This window comes from Dipteris shenzhenensis, chromosome 27 (genome assembly GCF_047967505.1).
Source record: "Dipteris shenzhenensis isolate YYH24624 ecotype China chromosome 27, Dip_SZ_1.0, whole genome shotgun sequence".
NCBI lineage: Eukaryota > Viridiplantae > Streptophyta > Polypodiopsida > Gleicheniales > Dipteridaceae > Dipteris > Dipteris shenzhenensis.
The window spans coordinates 10,414,413-10,426,123 of record NC_141622.1 but is presented as its reverse complement, the minus strand read 5'-3'; positions in this window follow the sequence as shown (position 1 = coordinate 10,426,123).

The following is an 11,711-nucleotide window of genomic DNA, read 5'->3' as shown; positions in this document are numbered from 1 at the left end:
GATGCATGCCAAGTCATCAACTCTACTATGGATTTGCATCAGAACATGTGCTATATTCTTGCAATGATGGGAAAGTGTCCCAAGACCTTTACCGGTATCTGCTTACCCTGCAAGTCATCTATATATCATTGTTCCCCACACTCCGGACAACTAGCCAAATCTCCATGCTCATGACAAAAGAGAATACAATCATTACGGCAAGCATGGATGGTATCATAATCCATACCCACCATTTTTAGCATCTTCTTCATTTCATCTCTTAACACGGGCATGGTATTTGGTGTAGGAAACATCTTTTGGAGCAACCTATCACAATTAAAACATACATAGGCTTCGAGTAATGATGGTTCTAAAACATACATGATGATTCTCAAAACAAACAATATCCAAATAAGGAGTCAAATTAATGTGGGAGCTAACCTCATGAAGGCTGAGACACTTGTATCTAACCACCCATACTTTGCTTGTTGCAGATTCAGGATTGAGAGACAAGCCCGTAGTTTTGACATCCTAGTACCCTCGTACAACTATGTTGATTGCAACTCTCACATATTGACCTCAGACTCAGACATCACATGTACATGTGATGTAGTGCCCCTAAAAATAGAATCCATCATGTCCACCATACCCTCGTCATCGTCTGGCACATCCAAGAGACTATAGTCTTGCTGAAAGTGTGAAGGTATATGCGCACCCTCGCCACCCTCCTCATCTTGTCTCAAGATTTATATAAGATCTTGTCTCAAGGTCTTGTGTCGTGTACATATGCAATATTAATCATGAACTCAAATAGCATTGACTTACCAATGATCCATCACCACGTGCAACACCAACGGTGGGTACTGGTTTGGGCTCCTCCCCATACATCTGCAAGTGGTGCATGACAATACGACATTGATGTGGTACTTCTCACTTGTAATGAGTGCAATGATAATACAACCTCTCCATAAGCCACTCTGTGCTCCCAGGCATTGGTGCATCATCTGATGAGATTCCACTCGTCCCTTCCATCTGCACACCTCCAAAATCACAACATGAGTTGCAAGGAAATCTATTAAGATCCAAAAAATAGCCACCCATGAGCTCCTTTCCTCTCTTCTAATAATAAGTGTTCTAAACAGTTGCTATATAGAGATGCTTTGCCCTATTCGATCGCTATATAGCAACACTTTAGGATATAACTGTCGCTATATAGCGACTGACCAGTGTCACTATATAGCGATGCTAGGGTGCTTAACACCCAAAACCCTGCGCGATGCCGTCTTTCACATCTCTATCGTGGAAAAAGCAAAAATCTCTCCTCCCACCTTATATTCTACAACCTCACTTTCCTCCTCTCCATTCCCCACACTCCTCACCCTTACCCAGCCCCTCTCCCAACACTTGTGCTCCCTCTCCACCCTTCTCCCTCTGTGCTTGTGTGAAAGGAAGTTTTTCAAGAAGGTGTGTCTCTTTAAGCAATGTAGGTTCATTTTTTGTGAGATTTCATTTTGTAAATGTTGAAAATGTTTCTCCTTGTATTGGTAAGCCTATGTGCTAATTTTCATGCTTGATTTTCTGAGGTTAAGGACAAAAAATGAGATTTGGTGAAAGAAAGAAGGCTCATCTCATCTCTTTTTGGTATTTCTCTTCCTCCTCTTTCTCCTTGTTTGTAGGCTTATGCTTTCACCTTGCTTGTAGGCTTATGCTTGTCTCCTCAATCCAATCCCTTTGAAAATTTGCTTCTCCAAACTCCTCCTTACTTTAACTAGTTATATGAAAAAATGGTATGTTGTCTCTTTTTGATAGGACCAGTCCATGAAACAATGAGCGGGACTTTTCTAGGTAAGAAAGTGCTTCCTCTTTTTTCCTTTTGTTATTTCCGTTATTTGCATTGGCTTGCAGCTAGTGCCTTAAGCACTAGCTACACTGATGGACGTAGGAATCCTCTCTTCCCCTCTCTTCTATTATTCCCTCTTCTTCCCCTCTTTTCCTCTTTTCCCCCCTTTTTCCCCCCTCTTTCCCTCATATGCTCATGCATAAACATAAGCATATGCTTTCTCTCTTTTTCTCTTATGCATATGCTTTTCCTTCTCTTATGCTTATGCTCTTTTCCCCTCTTCTTTTTCCCCTCTTTTAATCTCTTTTCCCCTCTTCCTTCTCTTCTTTTCCCTATTAGATATCAATGCTCCACTCTTGTGTAACTACGCAGGAACTAGCTAACTTTACTTCTAAGCCCCCCATATGATGAGAAGGCATTTGAGTGGCTCGGTTATCCAGTAGGTCCTGGTTTGTTGGACACCAGATGGGGGCCATGTGTGGCCTAATGGCTAGATGCTTCAGATAGAGTTGGCACACTACCAACTAGGCTACATGCAAGTGTGAGAAGGCATCCCATGACTGACCGCACTGAGGGTAGATGGAGCATTTCTCGGGGCGGCAGCCCACTCTCAGGCTGCAGGGCCCATTTGGAGCCCCAGATGATCCCGAATGGCTCTAGGCCGAATGGTGGCCATAGGTTAGTTGCTCTATTCTGTGCCATGGTTCTTTTGTGTGGTCAGTGGCCTATTTCAGGACTGACCTCTAGTCGATCGTTTTGGGCAGACTGGGTCAGTCACCCAATCGGGTCTAATCAACTACGACTGGTGGCTTTATAAGAGCAAGCCCATGAAGCCCATCATCATCACTAGCTATAGCAACCCTGATTCCTTAGCATCCAGCCTCCGTCCTCTACTGTTTCCAGTATGCCATATTCGAAGCTTCTCATGCAGGAGTGCACGGCTGGGAGGTAGCTCCATCTATTGTATCAGTTTTATAGTAATCAAATTTTTGATTCTCCATACTATCTACTTTTCTCTCTTGCATACAAGATCCTGTTATCTATTGAGCACAGATGTTGTATTGTTTTCTTACATGGTATCAAAGCTTGGGCTCTAGCAAGAAGATTTGGTAGTGTGTTTTTGTTTGCGAGCAGATTGTGAGAGATGGCCCAGCCCGCAAGACTGCGAATCCCACCATTCGATGAAAGTGGAAAGTTAGACGGCACTAACTATCCACTGTGGAAGTTCAAGATGAAGACCATCCTAAGCGCATATGAGCCTTGGGATACTGCTACTGGGATGGACGTGAAGCCGATTGCAAGATTGAATCCAGCCAATGCAAGACAACAGATAGTACTAACTACGGATCAGATTCTCGCATGGATAAGAAGAAATGCAGATGCGCTATGTTCTATTGTCTATAGTGTAAGTGATTCTATCATGGCATTAATTCAACATGTCACCACAGTAGAGGAGGCATGGTCGGTCTTGAAAAATCAGTAGGAGACCACGAATCAAACATGGATTTAGAATCTGGAGACTCAACTCGCAAACGAGAAACTGTCTGAGTCTGAAACGGTAGAGAAGTTCATCACCAAGGTGAAGAATCTGTGCGATCAGATGATTGCGATTAGCATCACCATCACTAGTGAGAATCTAGCATGAAGGTGCATACGGATTCTCCCGCCAAAGTACAATGGTCTTGTTACATTGCTAAATACATAGAATAGAAATCCGCCCCTTAACTTTGAGGATTTCAATGCAATGCTTTTGGAGGAGGAGATGCATCAAAAGACGAGGATTGGAGAAGATTCGTCTTTCTTGGCTGGATCAAAGAAAGGTAAGGCTAAGGACTCCAGTAACCCATCTTCTTTTGATGATAAAAAGAGAAAGAAGATCAAGTTCTTCTATTGCAACAAGGCAGGGCACAAGCAGAATGAGTGCCGGAAGAAGATTGCAGATGAGAAGAACGGAGTAAAGAAAGAGTCCAGTAACAGCGTGTAGGCAGTAGCAATAGAGCTGTTTGTAGCAATTGAGGAGATTTGCACGGAGGCAATTCATGTCACTACGGATGAACCTTGGATTATTGACAGTGGTGCATCATGCCACATGACCAGTCGGAAGGATTGGTATACCTCTCTACATTCGATAGGGAATGACATCCTGGTAGCAGTTGGCAATGATGCAAAATGTCCAGCAAAAGGAAAAGGTACGATTGCTCTGAAGCCAGATGGAGTTGTAAAATAGTGGTCTGATGTTCTTTATGTGCTAGATATCAAGAGGAACTTGTCCATTTCTGTGATCACGGATCAGGACCTCAAAGTTCAATTTGATAAGAATGGCACACAGAATTTGGATCTTCAAGGGAAGGTCATTGGTAAAGGTACACAACACAACAACATCTATGAACTCTCAGCTTTCAGTGCTCAAGCCGATGCGAGCAACACTAAGCTATGGCATGAGAGGTTTGGTCATCTAAACCTTAGTTCTTTATAGGAGATGCATAAAAGTGGAATGATTGCAAACCTACCAGAAATTATAGATCTGCCTGATGTATGTGAAGTTTTCATGATGGGCAAGCAGCATCGGCAACCCTTTTCTAAAGAGGCCAGTAGGTCAAAGGATCCTCTAGAGCTCATTCACACGGACCTCTACAGAAAGATGGAGATGGAAGCTTTGGGTGGTTCTTACTACTTCATGACGTTGATCGATGACTACAGTAGAAGGATATGGATATACTTCCTGAAGACTAAAGATGAGGCTTTTAGTAAGTTCAAAGAATGGCATGTAATGGTCGAGAAAGAAATGGGGAGGAAGGTGAAAATTTTGAGATCAGACAGAGTTGGTGAGTTCACATCAAGTGAATTCAAAAGTTACTACAAAAGTCACGGGATTAAGAGGCAGAAACCCTCGCCACATACATCACAGCAAAATGGAGTAGTAGAGTGCAAGATGCACGTCATTTGCAAAATGGGCAGGATTATGATGAAAGGGAAAGATTTGCCAAAGAATTTCTGGGTTGAAGCATGTAACATGACAATTTACATTCTGAATCATAGCTACACGAAGGCTGTGAATGGGATGACTCCACTACAAGCCTTTTCTGGTAAGAAACCTTCAGCTGCACATTTTAGAGTTTTTGGATGTGACTGTTTTGTGCATGTCTCTGATGCTAATAGGACCAAATGGGAACCGAAGAGCCGGAAGTGTATTTTCTTGGGCTACAGTGAAGAGGCAAAGGGTTACTATCTCTATAATCCTGTTACTAAGAAGGCAATAGTAAGTCGTGATGTGGTGTTCTCAAAACAGCCGCATCAATTGGAGGAGCATGCTTCCTTCCTAGACATCCAAGAATAGGATATCCATCCAATACAACCACCAACAGCAGACCAAACTCCCAGATAAAGAAGAGGAAGAAGAGCCTGCAGAATCACAATGGCAACGGCCATTCCCGAAGTGGGTAAAGAAGCTTTTGGATGGCAGAGAACCTCCAGCCATTGAGGAGGAACCATCCGAACACTGCCAGTCCAAGGATTAGAGGAGCAAAGAAGGGCACATGAACACTTAGTCAACTATGCTTTGATGACAGAGGCGATCCGTGCTGAAGAACCCAAGTGTCTTGAAGAGGCACAGGGTGATGATAGGTGGATGGAGGCTATGCAATTTGAGTATGGCTTCATAATGAAGAACAACACCTGGGACCTTGTGGATCGACCACCAAAATGCAAGATAATCGGTACCAAGTGGGTGTACAAGACCAAGTACAAGTCCGACGGCACGTTGGATAAGTACAAGGCTCAGCTTGTGGCAAAAGGATTCGCACAGGTACATGGTCTTGATTATCAGGATACTTTTGCTCCCACAACTCAACTAACCACAATTCGCGGTGTTTTAGTTTTGGCAGCATAGGAAAGTTGGCCCGTGTTTTAGATGGATGTAAGATCCGCCTTTCTAAATGGAGATCTTAAGGAGGAGGTATACGTGGACCAACCACCAGGTTTTGTGATCCCCAGTTCAGAAGGTAAAGTCTATAAACTGAAAAAGGCACTTTACGGGCTGAAACAAGCCCCACGAGCGTGGTACTAGTGAATTGATGCCTACATTCTATAAAACAGGTTCACGAGGAGCCCATCTGATGCAAATTTGTATATCTACAGAGAAGGAGGTAGGTGTATGATCATGGTCCTTTATGTGGACGACCTTGTCATAACAGGGAACCATGAAGAGAAGATCTCTAGACAAAGCAGTTGCTAGGGAGAGAGTTTAAAATGACAGACCTCGGACTGATGCATTTTTGTTTGGGGATTGAAGTTTGGCAAGAGCCAAAATAGATCTTCATTTTACAGCTGAAGTATGCTGGAGAGATACTGAAGGCATTTGGCATGGCTAAGTGCAAGACAGTTGGCACCCCTATGGAGGTTGACGTGAAGCTCTCAAACAAGGATTCATCACCACTGGTGGACAAAGCGAAGTACAGAAGGCTTGTGGGTAGTTTGATTTACTTGTGTAACATGCGGTCGGACATCAACTTTGCGACTGGTGTATTAAGTGGGTTTTCCAATAAGCCTCGGGAGAACCATTAGAGGACAGGGATGTTGGTGCTAAAATACATCATTGATTATGGCATCACCTATACCAAGGGCAACATCTCGATCGGATTCTGTGACTCGGATTGGGCAGGAGATGTGGACAGCAAGAGATCAGTGATAGGTTACTATTTCTCACTTGAATCTAGAGCTGTGTCATGGGTCAGCAAGAAGCAACCTACAGTTGCTCTTTCTTCTACCGAGGCTGAGTACAAATCAGCATGTTTTGCTTCTTGTGAGGCAGTGTGGTTGAGGAGGATTTTAGGGGACATGGGTGCACTGCAGAACAAGCCTATGCAATTATCATGTGATAATGAGAGTTGCATGGCAATTGCAAAGAACCTTGTGTTCCATGCTCGCACAAAACACATTGAGATTCAATATCACTTTGTGCGCGAGATCATCATGGATGGAGAGATCGACTTGGTCTACTGTCCGACTATAGAGAATGCTATGGACATCTTCATGAAGGCTCTTGGAAGAGACTTGCTGGAGAGGCATCTTCATCGACTTGGCATTGGGCCAAAAAAGTAAGTTCACTTACCGGTGGACATTGAGGGGGGGTGTTAGATATCAATGCTCCACTCTCATGTAACTATGCCAGAACCAACTAACTCTACTTGTAAGCCCCCCATATGAGGAGAAGGCATTTGAGTAGCTCAGTTATCTAGTACCTAGTTTGGACACCAGATGGGGGCCATGTGTGGCCTGATGGCTAGACGGCTTTAGATAGAGTTGGCACACTACCAACCAGGCTACATGCAAGTGTGGGAAGGCATCCCATGACTGACCGCACTGAGGGTAGATGGAGCATTTCACGGGCAGCCCACTCTCAGGCTACGAGGCCTGTTTGGAGCCCCTAATGATCCCAGATGAGCTTAATGTACATTAGTTGCTCTATTCTATGCCACGGTTCTTTCGTGTGGTTGGTGGCCTATTTTGAGACTAACCTCCAGTCAGCTGTTTTGGGTAGATTGGGTCGCGACTACGGCTGGTGGCTATATAAGAGCAAGCCCATGAAGCCAATCATCATCACTTGCTACAACAACCCTATCCTCTATCCTCTACTATTTCTAGCACTCCATCGAAGCTTCTTACACAGGAGCATAGGGCTAGGAGGCAGCACCGCCTATTGTATCAGTTTTTCAGTAATCAAATTTTTGATTCTCCATAATATTTGCATTTCTCTCTTGCATACGAGATCCCGTTATCTGTTGAGCACAGACGTTGTATTGTTTTCTTACATTCCCCTCTTCCTTCTCTTATTTTCCACTCTCTTTTCTCCTCTCTTTTTCTCCTCTTTTCATAAGCATATGTATTTGCCTATGCTTATGCTTATGCATGAGCATATGCTCATGTGCTCATGCATAAGCATAAGCATATGCTTTCTCTCTTTTTCTCTTATGCATATGATTTTCCTTCTGTTATACTTATGCTCTTTTCCCCTCTTCCTTCTCTTCTTTTCTCCTCTTCTTTTTCCGCTCTTTTCAATCTATTTTTTCCATGTTTCAATATCTTTTCCCTTGTTCCTTCTCTTATGCTTATGCTCTTTTCCCCTCTTCTTTTCCCCCTCTTTTCAATCTCTTTCTCACCTCTTTCAATCTCTTTCCCCCTCTTGCTTCTCTTTTACTCCCCTCTATGTTTTTCTCTCTTTTTCTCTTCTTTTCATAAGCATATGCCTATGCCTATGCTTATGCTTATGCTTATGCTTATGCCAAAGCATATGCTCATATGCTCATGCATAAGCATAAGCATACGCTTTCTCTATTTTTCTCTTATGGATATGTTTTTCCTTCTCTTATGCTTATGCTCTTTTCCCCTCTTCTTTTTCCCCTCTTTCAATCTCTTTTCCCCTCTTCCTTCTATTCTTTTCCCCTCTCTTTTTTCCTCTCTTTTTCTCTTCTTTTCATAAGCATATGCCTATGCCTATGCTTATGCTTATGCATGAGCATATGCTGATATGCTCATGCATAAGCATAAGCATATGTCTCTTCTCTTATTTTCATATTCTTATGCTTGAGCATATGCATTTGCCTTCTCTTATGCATATGCTTTCCCTCTTATGCATATGCTTATTTCCTTCTCCTTAGTCGTATTCGGTTCTTTTTTCACATGCTCCTAAGTGGTATTTGGTTATTTTTTTTTTTCAAACAGATTCTAAATGGAACAACCATGCCCTCAGCTAATAATGGGTTTCCTCCCTAAACCCCAACCCAGTTTCCCAAGTCACAAGGATTATATACATAGCTTCTCTGCTAGCTCAAGTAAAAGAAGATTATGCAAGAGAGCGATTGGGTGAAGTACAACATGGGGGAGTGTGTACTTGGGTGGGGTCCAAGTTGAAGGGTAGTGAAGCAAAGGTGACTAAGACCTACGGGATCTCCGTAGGTTGTGGAGAGACTACCACGACCAGTGGAGCCTCAAATATGATTGTGTGAAGGACATAATGGATTGTGTGGAGGCATTCATGGATTGCGAGTACATAATTGTTTAAGAGAATGATTGCATATTAGAAAAGGTGGAGGATCAGGTCCCCAGTGACCCACCTAGCGGCGCGGAGGAGGAAAGTACCTTAGATAGTTAAGTAGAGTAGTAGACCTCCTCCACCATTTTGGCATTTCTAGAGAATGTCTCTTTTGGAGACATATTTTTTATATACATAATTTGGGAGACATACTTTTAGTCTCTATTTTTTATATATGAAAATCTTCTTGGATTCCACTTGTCTTTCATAAATCTTTGTCATTCAAGACTTGCTTTTCATAATTGCCTTAAGTAAATAATTCTCCTTTCATATTTATCCTTTACGCGTTGATGTCATTTCATAATTTTCACAATTAATTAGAATTCAAACAAGTACTTATCGGATGGGGGCTCCACTTTTCAAAGGGTTCAAAATTTTGTGATGATTATGAAAGCAATTGAATTCATTGAGCTCCTTAATTTGACAGCACTCAATGTCTCCAGAGAGGAATACAGGCTCAACAACAACCTACGCAACTACATTACAATGATAGCAAGAAATTGTTGGAGATGTGATATATGTCATCAAGAATTTTGACACTCCCCAGCAAGGATTTTATGGCACTTTGTGGGAGATATTAATAGGACCATGCCACAGTCTAGAGGTGATGGTGCACAAAGAGTTATGGTCATCATCACCTCCATGGCCATGATCATCCTCCATACTCTCCATATTAGTAATACAATAAGACAAAGCACCTACAGATGCACACATAGATGTATTTCCTTAATTAAAAAAAAAACTTATTGGCACATCTATTCGCACATCTATTGGCATGTCTACAGACCCATGTTTAATATGGGTTTCCTCCCTAAACCCCAACCCAGTTTCCCACGTCACAAGGATTATAGACATAGCTTCTCTGCTAGCTCAAGTAAAAGAGAAGATTATGCAAGAGAGTGATTGGGTGAAGTACAACATGGGGGAGTGTGTACTTGGGTGGGGTCCAAGTTGAAGGGTAGTGGAGCAAAGGTGACTAAGACCTACGGGATCTCCGTAGGTTGTGGAGAGACTACCACGACTAGTGGAGCCTCAAATATGATTGTGTAAAGGAGATAATGGATTGTGTGGAGGCATTCATGGATTGTGAGTACATAATTGCTTAAGAGAATGATTGAATATTAGAAGAGGTGGAGGATCAGGTCCCCAGTGACCCACCTAGCGGTGTGGAGGAGGAAAGTACCTTAGACAATAAAGTAGAGTAGTAGACCTCCTCCACCATTTTGGCATTTCTGGAGAATGTATCTTTTGGAGACATATATTTTTTATATACATAATTTTGGAGACATACTTTCAGTCTCTATTTTTTATATATGAAAATCTTCTTGGATTCCACTTGTCTTTCATAAATCTTTGTCATTCAAGACTTGCTTTTCATAATTGCCTTAAGTAAATAATTCTCCTTTCATATTTATCCTTTACGCGTTGATGTCATTTCATAATTTTCACAATTGATTAATTGCCTTTTTATAATTTCTTGAGTTTGAATTTCATAATTGTCTTAAGTAATTAATTGTCTATCCGATTCTTACCCGCTCTTGTTTTTTGTTTTTTGTCTTCATGTTTGTGTCTACATCTGTACAATCCCCACAAATTAGACATGGGATCATGTCGCATGTTTGACGAGTGCGAAATCCTTCATAGGAGGAGACATCATGATCTCTACTCTCCAGATGGCTTTGATTCCACTAAGGCGACACCTTAGGGGCCTACCCCTGTGACCAACTCCTCTCAGACCTAGCACTATGAATACCCCTCAAGGAACTCCTTTGCTAGTAGCCCATGGCTTTGTTGCACAGATGATCGATGCGGAGGCAGCGAGATTCTTCTCTCTGCTATCCCAAAGGACCTCAACAAATCCTTCTCCTACATCGACGGCTGGACCTACTGTCGAGCCGTCCCCTCTAGCTCCAACGGCTGAGGGGTCATCACTTGAGCATGCCTATCATAAGGGAAGGAAGAGTAGGAAGGGTCACTTATGTTGTGCTAACTCAGGACCCAGTACCAATTAGGTCCCATGCCCTCTCCTACTCCCACTGCTACTCCTTGCTCCATAAGCGCTTGTAGTAACACCACTCACTCTAACTCTGCCACTACCATCAGTCCTCCTTACCTGGTTGAGGACCTATCCTATGAAATCAGGGTTGCTGGAGAGATAATAGAAAATAAAAAGGGCTTAGCAATGATGGCCAGCATGAGGCGGTTGATGAGGCACCACTTCAGGAGTGGCATAGCTACTGACTGGCAGTACCAAGATGACCGAATTGAAAAGACAATATCCTAACCCCCCAAATTGGGAGTTTAATTTGCTGCAACAAAATGAGGGACGACCTCAAAATGCACGGGAAAGTCAATGCTCTATATGTTGATTCTATACTACCACAAATTAAATTAATGCGGGCCCAAAATATTGTTGCAGGATTGTATAAGTTCAAGGTTAAAAAAATGCATAGGGTATTTGAAGCCTATCAATTTGGAAAACAGGCAAGGAAACCATTTCCTAGACATGTTCAAGAGAGTAAGAGGCCATTGGAATTAATCCACTCTGATGTGTGGACTACTAAAGCTACATCTATTGGAGGCTGTCATTATTTTGTCACTTTTATTGATGACTATAACAGAATAGTTTGGGTGTATTTTATCAAAAAGAAAAGTGAAGTGTTTGGGCATTTCAAAGCTTTTAAAGCTATGGTTGAAAAAGAAACAGGCATGCAAATAAAATGCCTAAGGTCAGATGGAGGGGGAGAGTACCTCTCAAATGACTTTGTAAGGTTCTTGCAAGAGCGTGGCATGAAGCATCAA